The following is a 19,748-nucleotide window of genomic DNA, read 5'->3' as shown; positions in this document are numbered from 1 at the left end:
ACCGTAATCCCACCCCGAGCTACACGACAATATAGCGCGCCCAACCTCGACCCAACGATATTCAGCATCTCGGGGTGTTTTGCGCGCAGCGGGGTTACTGGCTCTTACTATTTGCTATTATCAACCGATCGCTAATTATAATTGGCACCGGTGGCGAGCACCGTCTAAATCTAGCCGGCTGATCAGCGCGTAAGGCGCCGCCTCTACAAAAAGAAAGCACAATCGCGATCGATTTCGACACCGCTCGCACTTGCTCGGTTGTCTCTTTTGCGAACCTCGACGTACCTCAACAGCTCATCTCGAGTATACAATGAATGCCTCTAACGTGTACAAACGTCATCAACAGCAGCAGTTAACGCTACGTGTCGACAGCGAAGTTTCCGCGAAACGATCTCGAGCAATTCGGGGGGGTTAGGGGGCTGAAGGCTCAAATATCGTGGCTCAAATCGCAGCGCGACACAGTGGCGTCTTCAACGTATAGCAACAGATATTCGTAACAACTATCGAGATGTAAATCGTAGATGTTGACACATGAAAGGGAGATGGTACCCGGATACACACTGTAAACTTGATTGACAGAATTGGACAAAACTTAAAGAAGTACGGTACTGCCGAAAGTTCTCTCGGGGGGGGGGGGGATGATTATCCGTCACTCGGTCGCATGGTTGGAAGGAGTCTGCGTCGTGCAAAAGAATATGGACGTTTGACGACCGCTCTTCGGCAACGTTTCTCAAACGGGGGGGGGGAGGGGGAATGGAGATGTCGTTCGAAAACTGAAGCTCTTTGCGTGGCTGGGTTTCCGCTGGCGGAGGGTGGCGGAGGTGTCGCGTGCCGATACGCAGACATGCTAATCGATTACGACGACGGGTTCCTCGGGCCGAGACCGAGTCGCCCAATTGCTCACGATTACGCGCTCATGTTAATATATATCTATGATTACGTGTCGGATCATCGGTATTTCGTATACTTGTTTTCGTGTCGTATACATTCAGTTCGACGTGGGTTTTAGACGCGGCTTTAAAATATAGAAAACGGTCGATCTTCTTCTTCTCTCTCTCCCTCCCTCCCTCCCTCCCTCCCTCTCTCTCTCTCTCTCTCTCTCTCTCTCTCTCTCTCTCTCTCTCTCTCTCTCTCTCTCTCTCTCCCTGCCTCGTGTAATTTCAACGTTAGTGTCTCTGCGATGCACTGCCGTTTTTTTTGCATTGTGTCGTTTGCGGCGAACGTTTCGTCCGTCGTCGTTACAAAGTCGAATGCAAAATGCCGGACTCGGCGATTGCACGGATTCATTCGTCGCGGTCGGAAGCAATTTTGCGCATCAGAGGGCTCCAGCCGTTTTTGCGCTCTTTTTGTACTCTTTCGTTACGCGGTTCCTATTAACATCCCGCTTCCATTGATTACGAAAGCATTACTAAGGTTGCAATGACATCAGCTCAGAATCTTACATGTCACACACACACTCTCTCTCTCTCTCTCTCTCTCTCTCTCTCTCTCTCTCTCTCTCTCTCTCTCTCTCTTTCTCCATCTTTGTCTCTCTCACTCTTTCTCTCCCTCTCTGTCCCCTTTAAAAACCGTGCAACGCTATTATCCAGCTCTTGGAGCATCCGGGACACGGGGCTTTTAGAGATACGCTATCACAGCTCGTGTCTAATCACAATGAAACTGAACGACATACATTCTACCCCCGTTCCGTTCTACGGAACGGAGTAAACAATTTGGATGAAAAACTACGAGCCCGGAGTGCTCGATAGCGTGGCGGGGACTACTACTACGGCGTCCCTCGAAAAACGACATCGATCGCTAGTGCCCACTAATGCCCAAGTAATCGCATCGGAAACGCATTCGGATATTGGCCGCCGTATCGCCGTTACGCGGCGAGAGCACCGTTAACCAGAGAGCTCAACGTTTCATCACGAGCGGAGCTGTGAACGGATTAAACAAATTTCGGCCGGGCAAGCGGTCTGACGCCGACGCCGATGCCGACGCCGACGCCGACGCCGACGCCGACGGTGGCGGCGGTGGCGGTGGCGGTGGCTGCCGTATAGCGGCAACGAGGATCCCCGTCACGACATTCAGCCCTATCGAGCGCGGGCAACAACCCCCGCGCTTCCGACCGCGCGATATCGACTAAAGCCTCTCGGCGAGTGGCGAGCACTCGGTCGCGTCTCGACGCGCTTCCGGACGATTGGCGGACGACGATGACGACGACAACGACGACGAGGGTGAGGGCGAGGACGATGTCGTCGACGAGGACGAAGACGACGACGACGACGACGACGACGAGGACGACGAGGACGACGAGGACGACGCCGAGCGTACTCATGGCAACGAGGAGGAGGACGGCGATTGATGTTGCTGCTGTTGAGCGGCGGGATTGTTCATGCTAGGCCTCTGGTGAATGCCGTGCGCCTGCAGCTGATGATTGATCAGGTAGTGCTTGGTCTTGCACCGTTTGCCGCATACATTGCACTGCGGCCACGTATCCGGCGGCGGCCAGTCCGAGTGGACGTTTTTCACGTGCTGCCGCAGGTTGCTCGGCGACGAGTAGCTACGGCCGCAGTAGCGGCACAGAGGCCTAGTGTCGTCGTGGCGCAGTGCCGAGTAGAGCCTCGCGAAATTCTCCGCCTGTGTGGTATCGGTGGCGGCGGCCGACATCGCGGCCTCCTCCCTCTTCGGCATCGCCGATCCTACAACCAGGACGTGCCCGTCAGTTGATACTGTTTTCTTCCTTACTCTTTCTCTCACGCGACTCTTTCTCTCCCGCCCCCACTACGTCTTCTCTTCTCTCTCTCTCTCTCTCTCTCTCGCTCTCTCTCATTCTCTCTCTCTCTCTCTCTCTCTCTCTCTCTCTCTCTCTCTCTCTCTCTCTCTCTCTCTCTCTCTCTCTCTCGCTAACTCTCCGTCTCTCTCCCTCTCTCTTTCTCACACACACACACATACGCTCTCTCTCCCTCTCCCTTTCTCTCTTCCATCCACTCGCTCACTCTTTCTCTCGGTTCCGCAGTCTCTCCTTTTCTCTTGTGCCACGTTAGCATGCTCTATTGCACGCAGAATTTCTCTCTCTCTCTCTCTCTCTTACACACACACACACACACACATACACATGCACACACTCTGCTTCTCTCTCACTCATTCAATGTCTCGATCACACACGCTTCCTTTCTCGCACACATGCTCACGTATGTAACATACATTCGTACATATATACGCAACACACATTAAGCCTTCCATTCTTTCTTTCTCTCTGCCTCTCCTTCGTCCGAGCACACATGTGGCCAGTCATACGTGATTCCTTCCTCTCATCTCTCTCGCACTCTGTCTACCTTTCTTACTTTCTCCCTCGCTTCCACACCCCTCTCATTCTCTCACTCACTCTCTCTCTCTCTCTCTCTCTCTCTCTCTCTCTCTTACTCTCTCTTTTTCACACACACAAAAGACACACTCACATGTTTCGTACCCTCAGGCGCACTTTCGCGCCCGATCCATTCGTCTTTCCTCACTTTAGTACATGCACTCGCTCACTTTCTCTCTCTCTCTCTCTCTCTCTCTCTCTCTCTCTCTCTCTTTCTCCTCCTACTCACTAGTACACATACATTCGCACGCGTACTACTCTCGTACTCTCAGGGCATGTCCGGTTGTAGGATGTTTGGTGTGTTGTTGTAGTAGTAGTAGTTGTTGTTGTTGATGTTGTTTCTTATCCAAAATGCAAATTGACGGCCCTAGGCTAAGTAGGTTGCATACGCAAGCATTTCCGTAATCTGTCATTCGTGTTACCCCTCTCTCGATTTCGGCACCATGCTCACGTGGGCTCACCCAGAGGCGACTTCCGGTCGTCACAATCGAACGCACACGCTCGGCGCCGTAACGCGTCTCCTTACAGGTGCGAGATTACTCTCGTCTTTCGGGGCGGTTGCCGCCGTCGCGACGCGCCCCTGAGAATGGGGCGGAAAATTCAGGGGGTAAGCGGAAGCGTGCTCGATCTATCGGCAAGCATCGTCGTCCGTCTTCGTCTTCGTGCACATCAACCTCTCGAAGACAGAGAGACTGTGTGTGTGTGTGTGTGAGAGAGAGAGAGAGAGAGAGAATGAGAGAGAGAGAGAGAGAGAGAGAGAGAGAGAGAGAGAGAGAGAGACCGAGAGAGAAAAGGGGAGAGAAAGAGTACGCGTGTGAGAGAGAGAGAGAGAGAGAGAGAGAGAGAGAGAAAATATACGGATAAAGGCGAGAGAAATGGAGGATCCAGACGGAAGAAAGAGATAAGGAAGGGTGGGAAAGGAAGGGAGATAGAGCCAGAGAGTAAGCGAACTACGTAAGAACCCTCGTATTGATCCAACCTCTACTACGCCTCGTTACGACTATCTTTCCTACGAATCTCTAAGCATAAGGCCTCTCCTACTTTCGTGTACGTCTCATTACATAAAAGGGGAGGATGTGTAGACTCTCGCCCTCGTCAGATGCTCGTGTGATGTGGCACGACTCGTGCAGAGGCCTCTTTTCTTTTTGATGCTCGTTACGCGCCATTTTTGTTTCCTCGAAAAGCCGCTCCGTTCGTCTTAGTCTGATTAGCGCGACAGTGACCGCGCGCGAGACGAGTGATCGTCTCGTGTTTCATTTTCGCTTCCAAGAGTGATATTTTTCTTTGCACAAATAGCGAGGATTAATTAACGTCGGCACGTTTTACGTAATATGCTCGATCGGATAATTCCTGAGACACGCCCCTCCAAACGCTTTGCACAATTTCTCTTCCCGAGCGCGCAAATTCGTCGCAAATTCGCGCGATGCGTTCCGACATTCTCATTCGCGCGATAGCCGAAATTAGACAAGGACTGGAAAACACTTTTTTTGGTGCGCGATGCTATCCGGCACGAGCGAAGGAAATGCCATTCCCGTGCTAAAAATATTCCAGCCCGTGATGCAGAGAGAAAAGTTTTTCCAGCGCGACGGCGGATAATTCGGATTTCGGTCGACGGTATTTGCACGACCGTACTATTCTATTCTCGAAATTGACTTTTGCCGGCCGACTCCAGCAGCGAACAACATGTAAAAGAAGGACGCGGTACGCAGACCCGCTTTCTGATTTATAGTGGATGACGATCCAATTTATTAGAATTACAGAGCCGCGTATATATAGCGCGGGACCGCGGGAAACCGTATTCCGTGATGATTTATGTATCAATCGGGCTACACCAGAATTCTGGTGGAATTAAGGTCACATCGCTTCTAAAGCATTAAGCCTGCTTTTTGCTCTTCCTATTTTCATCCTTTAGCACTCCCGTAAAATGGAATTTTCCCGCCCCGCATATATTCCCTCAGGGCATTTACATTAGAGCAAATACACTTGCGATCTTGCGATCGTTGTTTAAAGCCTCGAACGTCCAATCGCGTAATCTGCTTAATTCACACCGCGTGAGTCGCGAATTGTGAGCGGCTTCGTTCTCTCTCCCACCCCTTTCCTGCGCCGTAACGCATAAAAAATCAATTTAACTATTTGCGGACTTTCCAGCGATTAGATTCACGTCCCCTCCCCTGCCCGCCCCCCTCCCCCCCTTAGATTCGAAGTGCCCTTAGACGCCGCGCGATTATTTTTTCCAGGCGTGAAGTACACTCAGGTAAGATGGTGGTCGGTCGGGGAATCTTAAAAGCTCAGGTTCGATCGATCGGGCCTGAGAGAGAGAGAGAGAGAGAGAGAGAGAGAGAGAGGTGTACGTGTGCGCCTGATTACAAGCAAGCTCCGAGCCGATCGGACGGAAGAGAATGATAGAAAGACGGGCGTGGGGTGTGGAAAAGAACGATGAGCGGGAAGACGAAATACGGAGGGGAGGTGAAGGGAAAACGGGGCGAGGAGCGGAGAAGGGCGAGCAAGGGATAGCCGGGATGATGAAGGACCGTGGAAATAGGAAAAGATGTTGAGAGATTTAGAGAAGATAAACGAAGGGACGCGATTTCCTTCGAGGAATTCTCTCGAAAACGAAATTAACCCTTGAGGAAATTGTGAAAAGTTTCGCGCGGCGCGACCGCGCGGAGAAGTAAATTTCTATGTATATCTTTCTTTTTTCGCGATTTAACTCGACCCCTCTCCGAGGAGCGAGCGAGACGGAAGATAATATTTTAATTCGATTATACGACGCGGAAGATGGATGTACGCTTCTAAATTTACCGAGTTAACGACCGAGTTACGTCGAGAGGTCGAAGGCGCGAAGGCGAAAGAGCGGATTCATTATTTTCGTTATGATGAAATGTTGCGCCGGCAATCGCCGCGAGAGATGCTGTTTGTGACGCGGAGTCCGATGAAGATGATCCCGATAGTTGTCGAACCGGCTTCGATAGCGCCGATTGAAACTCGCTGTGTTTGAATACATCGCGTTTCCAGGACCAATCAGAGCCCTCGTCATCCTGCGACCACAGACACTCTACACCGCATAATCACGTAGGAGGGTGGCTAAGGCAGCCTACTGAGAAGTGTATCCAGAAGCAGGGAGAAGATTAAACACGAGAAGATGATAGCGAGGCGATCGCGCTGTGGTTTTCGCGAAAAACTCGAAGTAGAACGAAGAGAACGCAGGAACGCTGCGGAGTGAGCGTTGCCAATGTTGTCGACAAGGAAGGAGATTCGGTAGCGAGACAGGATGATTGCGCCAGTCCATTAGCGGCGTCGCTCCGACGAATTGCGCTGCATTAACGAGGACCTGCTTCTCGAGGAGCAGTCAGCACGCTGATTGGCCAAAGGGAGCCTGAAGATCGATGTCTTCGGGTTTCCGGGAAAGTCCTTCCGCGTCTGCCTTGCGTTACCGCAGGGCAGGCGAGCAACTCGAAAACGCCGATCCTGCTGGGGTAAAGAGGGTGGGTGGATGGAAGGAGAGACAGAGAAAGACAGAGACAGAGACAGAGACAGAGACAGAGAGAGAGAGAGAGAGAGAGAGACCGGGGATCGATAGGCGGCGGTGCAATTTCTATTCCTGGAAGTATTATCGAAATGAGAAACGGGTCCTGATGTGCTACACCGAAATCCGATTCGATGCCGCGGAAGCGGAGTGCAAAACAACAGCAGTCTTCAGCAGCGAGAACTAATCAGCGCGATAGAGTTTGCAACCTTACCGCGCTACGCGTACGTTGAACTTTCCGGAGCTACGCTACGCTGCAAATAGACGCTGTTTCCACTTTTATATTAGAAATCAGTTCTCAGTGGAGAGAACGTCGGGTGGGATGAGTTTACCTCCGAGCGTAGCAGGTCGTTGACACCCGAGGAAGCTACCCTTTACGATCAGTTATATCCGCCGATATACACCCTGACCGACCTTGCGGCTTAGCTGCTTATCGCGGAATTAGAATCAGCTGTGAGACCTTTTTTTCACACGCGGTCTCGGTAGATCCGAGGCGTGCGCATTCCCGTTTTCAGCGTCGAGTTTCCTCGCGATTGGTACGTTCGCCGTTGCTCAGGTTTGTGACAGGCGTTTTGATGTATGACGGTCGCCGAGTGGAGGGGAAGGCGATCCGCAGGGGTAGGAAAGTTTAATTTAGATGGCCGACGTGGTCGCGAGGACTCGCGCGCATCCTTTCCCCTGACGCGACCTAAGCTTTTTACCTCGTCTCGTCGGGGGCTGGTGCGGGAAAAAAGTGCAGCGCGCATCGCGACGAGGTTAAATAACTTTCGCTCTCTCGGTCGTTCATTTTCCCCGGGCGAGGATGCAAAGGGCATCGCGTACTGCACGAGCAGCAGCATCGCTCGTACTCTCGTAATTAATCGAGGCATTTGAGTCTCCGACTTTGGCACCTCTCTATCCGATCTCTTGGCAATTAATTTTAATTAACATTCCTCGTTCGACGGCAGGAATATATATACATACATACATATATATATATATATATATATGTATATATATATATTTAAATACGGGTTGAGAGAGAGAAATTCCAGCTCTCGCGAATTTTGAACCCACGATATCGCGATCGCTAGCGATGCTTCCTAGACTTTTAGAATTTCACCGACTCTCGTTATGCCGAGATCTCGTTCTATCGATCGAGAAAACATTATTATTCTAATTTGATTTAATTTTAATTTCCCCACACGCACGCACACACGCACACATATATACGCATGCACCAGTAGAGATACATTTTTTGCTCACACGCAAAGGTATTAGTGCCAAATATACAAAATTAAGATTAAGACGCACAACATGACAGTGTGAACATCTCGGATGGTAGAAAGCCAATCTTTCTCGAAAGAAAAAAAAAAAGGAAACGCTGAAGTTCCCCACCCGGCATTCTCTCTGTCCTCGGAACACGAGCGATTCCCGAATATAAAAAGTTTCCGCGCGCAACGTGGAATAATTCGACGACTTCGGCCGTCTTCGACGGCTTTCGAAGCCGTTCAGGCCTTAAGGCTTTTCCTAGGGAAATTCATCGGGCGAAACGTATCTCTAAAATTGAAAAACCATGTCTTCCGCCGAGAGTTTGCCCCAACTATCGGGATGCGACGTATCGCGCGCGCTCTCTCTCTCTCTCTCTCTCTCTCTCTCTCTGTGTGTAACACGCACATGCATTACGCACGGGAGAACGCGTTAGGTGGAAAAGTTGGGGATGTGAGGCGGGGGGCGATTTCGCATAGTTGGAACGATTCTCGCGTCCTGCCGAGCTGGATTTGCAAACGGGAGGGTTAGAATAAAACGACTGGATGGCCCAAGCCGTCTGGATAAAACTGAGATTGCTTGGCAATGGCGGCCATAACGGGAAATACAAAAGCATGTAGACGCGGAACGAGAGAGGAACGTAGCGGGCAAAAAACATCGGCGTAAAGATAGGCGAAATAAAATGTGCTTTTAGCACATTTACGTACGCCGAAGGTACGAAAAGAAAGAGTTACTTTCGGCCTTGTTATGCGCGGCGAATACATCTGACACGATGGCGCGAGTCACGATATTTTATTCTCGGCGAGGAAGAAGTAAATTTCGGGCATTGCGCGAATCTGCAGGCTCGTTTGAAATAAATGTCCCAAGACACGCCTTCTAAGAATATATTCTGAAATCAAGAACTGAGACTCGGAGATATAACGAGACATATTCACGAAACTTTGAGAAAGATACTCGGGCGAAAGTGCTTTCAGAAATATATTTATACGGAATAGCGAGCGAGAGAGCGTTAGCTAGCAGCGTATATTCTCAGAAAAATGTGTCAAGAAAAAGATATATAAGACAATAAATTCGACGAACACGCGTGATACGGTACTGCACGGATACGGAGGAAGGATAAAAAAAAAAAGTATTGGAAGACGCTGAAGGGGTGGATATCGCTGTGCGTGACGCGCGTGTGTTAAGACGCGAGTGCGCGCGTTCCAGGCACGTTAGAAGGAAATAAAGGGTGGATTTACGTATTCGGAGTGAATTTCGCCTCAGGAGATTGCCAACCAGGATCGCGTGGGACAACAGGAACACATAAAAGCTTCAGGAGCGAAAGGCTGATGATGTCGAAAAACGCGCGGAGATCCGGACGTCTTCGGTGAACCACCAAAAAGGCTCGATGATGAGATGAAGCGGAAGACGAAGTAGCGGCAAGAAATCCAAAGTTGCGCCCGTCAATGCCGAATACTAAGAAACGCTCTGTGTTAAAAAAGTTAAATTTATCAAAGTGTCGGATCGCGACACGGAGACGCGTAAAAAACGTTGGCGTGAGAATGTCATCGTCGTGATGCGCGCACGCAGCGCGCATTAAACACGCTCCTCCGCACAACATCGTACGTCTCCCCCCTGCGTAAATACGTAACGATCGGCTGGATCTCGGTCGAACTCGTAAAAACAAAGTTGAACCATATCGGCGACTGTCGAAGGGGATGATATCCGTGGCGCGCGTGACATGCGTGCGTTAAGCCGCGGGTGCGTGAGAGATTCGGGTACGTTAGGAAAAAAAAGTAGAGGGTGAATTGACGTAGTTGGAATGACTTTGGTCCGCGAAGGGAGTGGCGAAGGGTAGACGGGGGGCGGGGGGTTAGAGAGGAGTAGGCGTTTGGGCAATCGGAGGTACCACCGAAGAAGCTTAGGGTGGTTGGCGGCGGCAGTGGCGGCGGCGGCGGCGGCGGCGGCGGTGGCGGCGGCGGCGGCGGCGACGGTGGTGGTGGTTGAGTGGTGGCAAGGGGTGGGTGCCGGGGGCAAGTGAGGGCAGATCAATGCGGACATGTGCGGGAAATTGCACAGGGATCGATCCCAGGACCCTCGGGGGAAGCGCGGCCTCTGTGTTTTTCTCTCTGTCACTCCCTCTCTCGCACCCTATATAGCTCCTCTACCTCCGTCTACTCTGTCTCTCATTTCGCTTTTCCCGCCCCTGGCCTCCTAACTCTCTCTCTCTCTCTCTCTCTCTCTGCTCCCCCCCCTCTCTCTCTCTCTCTCTCTCCATCTCTTCCTCTCGCTCTTTCAGGCGGTTCTCACTTTTTTTCTGGAATGCCTCCGTCTGGTTGACAGGCAGGTCGCTTATTGACTCCGCTGATGATTCTCCCGCGATCGGCAAAGTTGAATTTGACTCACGTGACGTTCACTTGGGCGCACAGTCCGAGCGTGTCTTTGTAATGCTCGTCGTGTCCCGCAGGACTCATTCAGTGTGGTGTCCGACTGTTCGGCGTTACAGATTGGAGGAAAAAACAGCAGAAGAGGTAGCAAAATTTTATCTTTGACCTCAGGGTTATGCAGGATGGAACTTTGATCTGCTCTTTTGTCCGACATCCGCGTAACTTTTCCCACAGTATCGGGTCATAAAGATCCAGAGCCAGGGTCTGTGTCAATTCACAGAGATTCAATGCATCCTTTTGTGTCCGTGTAATGAACGGATAATGGCTTTTGACGAATAATGAATTTTTCTAAGAACGGTGCCATTAAAAAAAAAGGAAAAATCCATAAATCCGGAGGAACGAAGGTAACCCCATTTTTCACGAACATCTCCTCGAACAATGTCGGATACATTGAACAATGAAGGGTACATCTTGCTGCGATCAAAGTTACCCGACGAAACTTAAGGCTGGTAGGTAGGTAGGTAGACTCAAGCTGATGCATTGCGGTCGAGCCATTCGACGTAAAGTATACGAAGGTATTGTAAGAAATCGGAGAAATGATCCTCGAGGCGGGACAAGACGTTAGTTAGCAACTGTCGGGCATCACACGGCCGACACTGAATGCACTGAATGACAGTTGCAGTACAGGCTCGACTCCAAGAAACAAGAGAAATCGGCGAGAGACAGTTAAGCTGAGGTAAGATGCCTCACAAATGCCGCAAGAACTGGCTACCTAAGTCGCGACTTCCTCGAAGAACAAGCAAGAGTGTAACACGACGAAGAAAAATGATGGTCGATCGTGACGCACAATCATGGAATTTCCCGAGGACCAGCGTCAGATGTGCGTCGTGTTTTACAAAAAAGTGCGTCGCACTGGCTCCACAAATAGAAGAGAATCTCTTCAGAGCCGGGAAACACAAGAGGAAGCAAAATTCGAGATATCCATTATCGCTGAAACATTCCGTTGTCTGCTTGCCGCGCGTCACTTGGAAAACGGCGATATTCATCGGCGCGTCTCTCTCTCTCTCTCTCTCTCTCTCTCTCTCTCTCTCTGCGCAAATTTCACCTCCGTCGATCGGTCTCAATCGAAGCGAACGTAACGCCGCGCGCTTATCACAGATGCAGCATCCGTGCGGCGCAACACCGCTTTCGCCGTGAAGATTGATTAAGCCCGGCGCATACAGCCACCGCCGCCTACGCCGGGGTATATTAAAGACGTGACCCGACATAAAAGATCCTTGTCCTCAGCTTCTATCTATCTCTTTCTCCCACCGCCTTTCTTCTATGACCACATTGATTTTCCACAGTACTCCACCCTCGGTCCACATCACCCGATACCCTCCTCTTCGCCCACCAACCCCGTCTACTAATTTTCCCTCCGCAAACTCTCTTCTCCGGGCGAGAGAGAGAGAGAGAGAGAGAGAGAGACGCAGAGAAAGAGAGAGAGAGAGAGAGAGAGAGAGAGAGAGAGAGAGAGAGAGAGAGAGAGAGAGAGAGGGAGTACGAGGCGGGAGTACAAACAAGTACCGGGCCGGCGTCCGCGCGCCTTCTTCCTAGGCGTCTTCTTATCGACGCCTGGCGTCGTCGCGCGCTCTGGAGGCCGTGCACAGTCGCTGTTTACTCGCGAGTAATCCGGCAACGAGCGGACCGAGTACTCGGAAGCTTTGCAAGTTTGATTGAATCCCGGCAAGAGCGCCGTCGGCATCAGGAAATGGACAAGTTGCCAGCTTCGCGGAGTTCGTCCTCCGCGGCCCCCGTTTTTTGTTTCCCCGTCGAAAGTTGGCGGATGTCGCGAGCAGGGCCGTGCTTCAGTAGGCGCAATCGCTCCGTAACTCCAACTTTGGCGTCTCTAACGGTCGATAGAAACGGTCGCGGGCGAGTCGTAGCTTCCCTTTCCGCGCCTGCGACTACCTGCCGCCGCATTTTATCGAGATCGACGGGAGGAACGCGGCGACGCTGGATTTTTGCGAGTCAGCGCTTCATTCGGCGCGCAAAGAGTCCTCTTTTTCGCCCGGCCCGATATCAGATCATGCAGAAAAATTGGGATTATGGAGAAAAATTGGAGCGTGCTGCGCCCCCCCCCTCCCCCAGCGACCATAATGAGATTTGTCGCTCTTAATCACCGTTGCAGGCGCTATTTGGTGACGCATGAATATCCATTAATTGTTGTCAATTTGTTTAAGAGCCCGCGCTCGTTTTTTTCCCCCCCTCTCTCTCTCTCTCTCTCTCTCTCTCCCCCTCTCTTTCTCTCTCTATAAATAAAAGCGTATTCGAACTTTTCCCCGCTGATGAGATTTCACCTTTGATGTCCGGCCGTTTTTATTGCGTTAAGTGGATTTTAGAGGTAATTCTTTTTTTCTAGCCGGCTGCGCGCCGCGTTTGCCGCGCTGTTGCAGTGTCCATGAAACGCGTTCTCGTTTCCCTCTCATATCGACGAGGATCAATAGGGCCGGAGGGGAGCGAGGCGGGTATCCGTGACGACAATTTCGGGAGCGCGACAGCGTACTCGCGACTAGAAAAATGTCACTTCCACATTTCCTCGCATCTTCACAAATTGTGTTGTTTCTCCGCGTACCCTCGAAAAAAAGAGTACGCGTGAGTATGCGAGAAAGAGAGAGGGAGGGAATATCCAAAAAAAAAAAAAAAAAAAACAATTGAACAAGATGCAATATATTCAGCCTCGATGCCGCGTATGTTGCAGCTCTTCAGGCTCGATAAAGAAGCGCGGAACCTCCGAAATTTCATCGCCCTCGCGCGATCGCAACGCACTCGGCCGGGCGGAAGAGTGCTTTTCTCGGGATCGGTCATTCGCGCACAAGCGGTGTCGCGGAGACTAATGCGACAGATTCCGAGAGGGAATTGCAATTGTCATTTGTCCGGAGAACGCAATATACGGCGGAGCACCCTTCGGCCCGGCTCGCTCTTCCAGCGACGCGCCGCCGCGCCGCCGCCGCCGCCGCTGGCGGCACGTGGATCTCGCGAGGGTGAAGACGGAGGGCAGAGCCCGGGACATTAAGGAGGCTGGAGAGACGAAATGGGCGTCGGGATAAGGTCGGATGAAAGCAGACAGAGGAGAGACAGAAAGAGAGAGAGAGAGAGAGAGAGAGAGAGAGAGAGAAAGGAGAGACAGAGGCAGTTCGATGTGACACCATGCATTCGTCTCGTTGCTCCGCTTATCGTGCGCAAGCGGCCCATTTTTATCCTTCCAGCGGTGTGTCCTCCAGGCGCGCTCCACCTTTCCACTGCTCTCGTATAGACCACCTACGTAACTCTTGTCCGGCGTCCCTAACTCGCAAGCGTATATCTGATGGCGTCTGATGGCATCGCCACTCCCGAAATAGGCCACTATATCCAATCTCGTCTCATTTCCGCTTCCTTTCTTCTTCTTCTTGTTCTTCTTCTTCTTCTTCTTCTTCTTCTTCTTCTTCTTCTCCCAATGACCTTTGTTTCAACTGTGACTTTCGTTTCGAACTGTTCGACTGGGGTAACCTGATCGCGTCGTCGATCTTCCCCGCGGACCTCCCCGGTCCTTACACAGCGCCAAGTTTTCTCGTTTACTCGGGTATCTCGGGCGGCTGTTCTTCTAGGGATCGCTTCGAGGATCGCGAGCATTTCAATGCGCCATATTTTCCCGGACGATTCCTCCGAGCGCCGAAGGGCGCCGGCGATGCGTCCCCGCCTTCGGAATGCCAACACGAGGCACAACTTCGGGATTGTTAAAAATGAACGGAAACACGGCGGGCGCGCAGTGTCGGCGGATTACATCTCGGATCGGGGCGACACGACGTTTCCTCGGTATCTCCATCGATCTTCCTTCTAACGCGAAACTTGGGCTAATCGAGTCTACTTTCCCTCCCTCCTCCCCCTGCCCCTGACACCCCCTCTCGGAAAGGCAAGATTCAAACGGACGTTTGGAGGATGCGGGTGGTCAGCAAAGATTAAGGAAAGAAGACAAACAGGAGCCGTCGTCCCCGTCTCCTCCCTCCCCCCCTTTGTCCACGTGCCGCGCACGTGCATGTGCACGTAATGCCGGCGGCGGGCATCGATCGCGCTCAGGAACGAACGGACGAAGCGTCCCCGTGCGGCGCGTACGCGCTCACGCGAGATCGTCGGCGGCTGCAGACGCGAGCCCGAAATTCCTCCGCAATTTCTCGTCCTTCTTTCCTCGCGTGTGTATCGCGGGATATCGCGTACACGTCGTCGGGCCGGCTAAACGCTGTGGCCCTTATCAAGGGCGCGCGTGCGCGCGCGCGCGCGCGCGCGCCGATAAGAATCTGACCGGGGCTGAAACCGAGTTATCCGGATCGGCTTCGGGTGATAGATGGCTCTAATCTGCCGGGAGAGCAGACGATCGAGAGTCGACCTTGCAGCAGTCGACGAAGAAGAACATGGATCCGTAGGCTGCTGGAATCCAGCGCGAGTTGGATCGAGATAAGGAGCCGCGCGCAAAAAGGACATAAGTCACGCTGACACGTAATTCCGCCGGCCGGAATGATACGGCGTAATTTTCTCCGGTGTCGCCGAGTCAGGCCGAGGAGACGTATGTCGCGCTGGGCCACTTTTAGATCGCACGCCCACTTGCCCGTCGGCGCGTGTAAAAAGGTGTTTGCAGAGCCGCGGACGCGAGTCGAATTAATTCCACGTTTGGACGATCGGCGGCGGACAGGCGGATTGGACGGCGCCGAGCTTTCTTCTCTTCTCGCCAACGGCCAACGCCAATCGCCGTCAGCGACGGTCGCGCTTAAGACTAGAAAAGGACTATCGAATCGAAATTTGACGCCATAACACAGATTTGTAGCCCAGCCATCACCGCCCCCGCTCGAGTTTTCATTTCAATCCCGTGCGCGTTTGTTGTCTCCCTGACGATTCGGAGATCCATCGGTCCTGCTCCGATCCTTCTTCGCCGGTTCCGAACACCGCGAGCGACTCAACGCCACTCAAAACCGTTACACGTGCAGGCGCGCGCGCGCGGCCAATACGGCGGTTTTCCCACGGGTCATTGGCTCGGAAGGACTGCAATTCGATCGAAAGCCACAAGCCCGGAAAAACGTCATAGCTTCCGGCCGGATCCCAGCAAGGATTTCCCACCCAGATGACGCGTACGCCTTGCGTTCGAGTACGACTCGCCCGAGGCGAGTTCATTGATGTCGCTCGTCCACCACCCGGTCGTATTCCAGCGATTTGGTAAATATATAGAAAAGGGTACACCTCACCGATTTTATTCACTTTGAAATATGTTATGAAGGATGAAATTCTGAGTGACTTTTCCTAATACAATTATATGGGGGCTTCGCTTATAGTTTCTGAGATATTTCACTTTACAGTTTTATAATTGTACTGTCGAAGTATATTTGAAGTAGCGAAGCAGTTTTCATTCACTTTAAATATAGGAAACGGTATATATAAGCGGGAGAGGGGCGGAGCCCCTCTCCCCAAACAAATCCTAACCTAATCGAACTTATTGCATGTTTGTATATTGCTGGGCGATGATGAAAAGATCTTCTTAAAAGCCACAACACTTACACTGAGAGAGAAGTATATGATATTTGGAACTATAATGTTATGGTAACTAAATTATAGTTCGAAATATCATATTTATAGCAAGTATTACCATAATATCGGTAATAAATACGATATAGGCATAGTATAATCAACCATATAATATTTTTACTAAGAATTACAGTAAGTTAAACTAAAATTATTGTACGGATGCAAAATGATAGGTGAAAGTAACTTTTTTACATAGTCAATATTACCCTGAATATTTGCTAAATGATGACAGAACTGTAACTATATGAATATTAAATCTCGCTATATTTGTGAATGAGAAATTACCATATATATGGTAAAAGTAAACTAAACAATTATTTAAGACAATCATTGACTATATATATATTTGTGTTTACTCTACTATCTTTTGCAGGTTCCACGAACTAATAAAAATATGGTTGACGCCAAAATTAACTATAAAATATAGCGAGATTATAGTTAATTCAACTATACTTTTCTATCGGTGTAATTATATGCAGATATTACAGCAAGTTAAGTTGAGCCAGGTGATAGAGAACCCTTACGAGAACCTTTTTCAATAATGTCCAAAAATAAAGATACAAGGTAACCCCTCTCCCGCTTATATGTACTGCTTCTTATATCTCTATGTATACACTATGTTTGGATTAACTGTTTGGATTGTACTGTAAATAACGTCAGCTTATGATATCTGGAATTTAATTCCATGATAATCAAAATTCCAAAACTTTAAAATCAAATATCTCGGTAACTACAAGCGACCCCCGTATAGTTGCATCAGGAAGTCGCTCAGAATTTCATCCTTTATAACATATTTCAAAATGAAAAAAACCGGTGAGGGTGTCTCTCCTCTTTCCATATATTTACCCGTGGTTTTTCACCCCCCCGCGTGGGTCTCGCGAGAGCAAGAGGAACGGCTGGCTCTACGGCAGCGCTCTCTACGTGTCGGCACATGGAAAATTACCGATTAGGGTTGTGTGCGCGTGAGACGAGAAGAGAGAAAGAGAGTCGCCAAGAAGCGGGAAGCACCGCGTCATCTTCGACCACTATCCGAAAGTATCCGCAAACGGCGAGCATCAATCACCAGCGAGCGCGTCGAGAGCGCCGAGAGCCATGCGGGTGACGGCGCAGCCTCGCAGCTGATCCCGTCGTATCGCTTTCTCCCGCATCGAGCCCCCGCGTGTCACTGGGTTACCGCACGCCCCGGAACGGAAGTGAATTCCACCTCCCCCCCTCCCCCGGCCGCGCCCGGACGACGGCCCGAGTACCAGTGAGTGCTTTTAGGCGAAACCGCACTCATAGGCGACGGAGTTTTACGCCGATGGCACGAAATAAGAAGAACGCGACGAGAGATCGAGGGGGCGCGCGGCAGGCCGGAGGGGGCGAGTCGCGGAGCGAGGACGTGTACGTGGGGAGGGGGGGGAGGGGGAGCGGCGGGTCGAGGGGCGGAGGATGCCGGGAACAAATGCGAAGACCTGCCTCCATTTGCGGGGGTTGCGAGCGCCGGGGCTTGGCACGAGGCACGAGATGGAAGAGATTCGTAGAAAGACCGCGGAATTGGATAAGCCGGCGGGGTTTGTTTTGTCAGGGGTTCTCGCAACGAGGGTAAACACGAGCCGAGGCCGTGGTATCGCGTGGTCGATGGTCATAGGCCCGAGACCCATCGCGTGTCCCGGCGAAACTTCTCGCTCGCTCGCCCGTCTGCGGAAATCGGCAATCTGCTGGCCCGAGACAGGCACTCGCGCCGTTAACAAGCGCCGGATCGATGCCTCGAAATGGCTCCGTTGGTTAAATTAATATTTCCTCGGAGAATGTTTACTTTTCACGAATGACTAAATCATCTCTCCCGCCGCCGCGAGTTCCCAGCGGCCTCCTCCGCCAAGTCGCCGTCTAGCGAGAGACGACGCGGATTGACTCGGGGCTGCGACGTCGTTCGGCAAGATGATCTGATGAGAATGAGATCTCAGCTCGCGTTACGCCGAGGGTCTACAAAGTAGTCGGCCTCGCGGGGGGGTTTTCATGGGAATTGAGCTCTTTTCTCTAATAGACGTCTGGAAATACAATGCGGGATTACACTCGTCGGTCGTAAGGACGTCGTTTTGACGCACCCCGTTGTCCCCGACGATGTCAAAGATATACTTCGGCGTTTCTTTTCTCGACGTGCGTTAGAAAAGAATATCTTTATATATATATATATATATATTTCTTTTTTTTGGTTATTAGTGCCGATTAATTATATCGACATCCTCGTCGCGTTTCTGTGCCTGTGTATGCGCGTACATGTATATGTATATTGCATGAAAATCGAGGAAAATCTCGCGATGGCGCAATTTATTTTCCCTGATATCACCCGGCGATACGATTCGCCGGGCTGATTTCCCGTCGCAGCGAAAGTGCGGAAGGAGACGGGTCCTTGCGCGAAGAATCGTCGGGACCGACGAGTCCGACGGCGATCGAAAGCCCGACAATGGAATTGCGATTATCGTCCGCGAGCGGGGTTGCTTGCCCTCATCAAACCCTATACGCGAGGGCGAATCGAATGGTATGGAACACGATGAGAGACAGGGAGAGAGGTATCGACGAAGGAAAGAGGGAGCGGGAATGAGGGCGGGACTGGCACCGGGTGGAGGAGCAAGATAGAGTTAGAGAGGAACGTGCGGGAGGTACTAGGTGCTGTTTGTTGAATCCTCGAGATCAATACGACGTATCCTATCTCTTTCTCCCCTGTGATACCGCGCGGACGATAGCGTGCGTGACATACGTACACGTTCATGTTCCCGATAGACGTCACGAGTGGCGAGGTGATGCTGCGCCGATCTTTATCCGCGATGAGAGTGTCCGTCCGATTGTATTTCCCCTTTTCTCTCTCTCTCTTTTTCTTCTTCTTCTTCTTCTTCTTCCTTTTTGTTTTTTTTTTGCTTCTTTTCTACGCGAGAAACAGTCGCGAGTTAAACGCGACGAACGAGCCGGGCTCGGAATTGCTCCCTTTCACGATTGTCCTTTTGTTCACGTGGTAAATTGACATCATTACAGCGATGATCGGCTGGAATCTCATGATTAATTACACGATCGTCATGTTGCGTACATCAGTCATGCCAGTTATGATGTATTACTGTCATGAGATTGCAACTAGCGTGTGGCTTCATTTCCGATAGCTATGCAAAGTAACTTCGCCAAGTCCTGCTTATGCGAGTTTCTGGGCGGAAATTTCGGGCTCGTCGAAGAAGAAAGAGAGAGAGAGAGAGAGAGAGATAACGAGACCCATGATCTGAATATTTAAACATAAACGTGCAATCTCTCTCTCTCTCTCTCTCTCTCTCTCTCTCTCTCTCTTTCTCTCACTTTCTTTACTCGAAACTAAATGACGGATTTCCGTCGAGCCCCATCTCGAGACGCACGCTTCACACGTGCGAGTTGAAAAGTCTTTTCACAGAAGAGAGGCGATGTGTGTGCAAGAAAGACGAAATTAATCACGATGGCTCTTCAAGGTGGGAGTCGGTATCTCCGGCTTTCCTACCCATTTCCACATAATCCTTCATTCCACCCGACTCTCCCATAAAGGCCGCCAATTCCACAAAGGGTGAATACACCGTGAGAGAGGGTGGCTTCACGACGCGGACTGCCTTTCAAGAAACGGGGCCGGTCATACCACTTTACTTATCGCACTATTTATACCGCGAAGAATTTCACG

At 51.1% G+C, this 19,748-nt stretch overlaps 1 protein-coding gene across 6 annotated transcripts in view; it reads right to left on the bottom strand.

Moving 5' to 3' along the window:
• LOC105187799 (protein abrupt) overlaps window positions 1-19,748 on the bottom strand; it is a 93,445-nt gene that overhangs the window by 5,342 nt on the left and 68,355 nt on the right. The gene's annotated exons all lie outside the window — the stretch shown is intronic.

The sequence above is a fragment of the Harpegnathos saltator genome, unplaced genomic scaffold, assembly GCF_003227715.2.
Source record: "Harpegnathos saltator strain DR-91 unplaced genomic scaffold, Hsal_v8.6 scaffold708, whole genome shotgun sequence".
Lineage (NCBI taxonomy): Eukaryota > Metazoa > Arthropoda > Insecta > Hymenoptera > Formicidae > Harpegnathos > Harpegnathos saltator.
This window is presented reverse-complemented; position numbering and strand designations above follow the sequence as displayed.